The sequence below is a fragment of the Microcaecilia unicolor genome, chromosome 4 (genome assembly GCF_901765095.1).
Source record: "Microcaecilia unicolor chromosome 4, aMicUni1.1, whole genome shotgun sequence".
NCBI lineage: Eukaryota > Metazoa > Chordata > Amphibia > Gymnophiona > Siphonopidae > Microcaecilia > Microcaecilia unicolor.
This window is the reverse complement of record NC_044034.1, coordinates 259505310-259507388: the sequence shown is the minus strand read 5'-3', so window position 1 is coordinate 259507388 and position 2079 is coordinate 259505310.

Here is a 2079-nt window from a genome sequence, read left to right as displayed (position 1 = left end):
AGGAGCTTTATTTCTGTCATTTGTCTATGATGTTGGTGAAGTGGAACAAGTTACAGTAACTTCTGATACAATTTAAAAGTCAGCAGTGCTCAGAATCTTGTTTTCTGATATTTAATGCCTCTTGTAGTGAAGCACAAGCATGATGTGCATCCTTAATATCTTATGCAATCCTAGGCTTTTACAAATGCTCCGGTGTTTAAATGCAATGGCACTGTGCTGGTTATTAATTAGCATTATAATGTACTTACCTATGTGCGACAGCAGTCAAACAACAAACCCATAGGATTCAGTTCTAGCTTGTCTAGAACTATTTGGCATGCTCATAGAAAACCATCAGTAGCAATTCATTACCTTGTAGGGACACTTGGCGGCTGATTCCGAATGCATAGAATCTCATATCAAAGCATTGCAAAGTGTGAATGTGAGATAGAAGAGCTGGGATAAGAGCAACAGAAGTAGCAACAATAAAGAGATTCTAGTGCGAAGTGAGAAGAAATGTGTGTGTGACAGTGTCACCTTGCACTGTCTCAAAATGGAAAAGCAAGGCATGTGCCTTTAGAGGTCAATATTCAGCCACTGAGGCAAAGAATTTATTTAACTTTCTTTTGTTTCTCAAGTTTCCGCTATAGTACCTGCCTGCTTCTTCACTCTACAGCAAATTTTGATCAATATGGTATGGTCTAGAATAGATTGGGTTGTCCAACCTCGGTCCTCGAGGACTGCAATCCAGTCAGGTTTTCAGGATTTCCCCAATGAATATGCATGAGATCTGTTTGCATGTCTGCATATTCATTGTGGAAATCCTGAAATCCCAACTTTGCAAGAGCAGAGGTTGGATACTCCTTGGCTAGATGGAGCTTCCCAACAATGTACTTTACACCCTTGTGATGACTTGACTCGGTTACTGTAACTCTGTTTATGCAGGTCTCCTACTTTCACAGATCAAACAACTTTTTGTTGATCCTAAATACAGCCATTTGAATCCTATGCGATGCATGCATATCAGATCTTGTTGCTCTACTGTTGTACCAGGAACATTGGCTTACGGTTCATGTACAAATTCAATTTACAATTCTCACAGAGTGCTTTATTTAGGTCAAGTGGCTTATATATCATCCATGATCACTCAATACACCTCGTTCATTATATTCCTTGCAGGAGTTTTGCCCAATGATTCCCCCCCTCAATTTACTGTGCCCACCTAGACTCCAAATGTGCCAGTGCTTTTTTTTTTTTCTATGTGGTTTCTATTTTTTGTAGTCAGCTCACTTCTGTCCTCTGTCTGAAGTCCTCCTACGAGAAGTTTAAGGTTATGTGAAAGACTTTTCCAGCGGACCTATGAAAATGACAGGTTATCAGGTTTTCATTTATGCAGATGATACAGTATCTCTGTTTCAAGTTGATTGCAAGACATTTACCAAAATATTTCTCATTGCTTTCTTCTGATTGTTGATTAGATGAACTTAAATTTCTTAAAATTAAAGATAAAGCCAAAATTCCTAGTAGTAGATTCTAATCTTGAGCAAAATGAGAACCTGGTTCTTAGAATAGATGGGACAATTATATGTTAGAACAATCATTGAAATTGCTGGGTATTATTTTGGATTAGAAGCTAACTATGGGAGATTATGTTACTTGTCTTATAAAAAGCTCACCACTCATAAGTTATTGTCCTCGTTTGATAAACTGTTAAACATTCCCTGGTCCTCTACTTTGAGTATGCCTATTTGGAACAATCCTAAATTTAGAATTGGTAAAAAAACAAGTCTCCTGGTCTCACTGGCAACGTATAGGTATATAGAATCTTGGACATTTAGTAAAAGGGGCCCTTAGTTATTTAAGCTACATAATTGAAATATGAAGGAAAGAGGTAAAGGGCTAGGCTTAACTGGTATACACAGGAGTAATGAGAGGTGGGCTGAGGTAAAAATTAATGTCATGAGTTTATTTGAGAAGAAGCTTATTTTCTTAAAGGCTAGACTAAAGAAGTGAGTTTTCAATAGACACCAGAATAATAAATAATCACCAGTGCATTTAATGATTTTAGGTAAGGAATTCTAAATTGTAGTGCCTTGATAT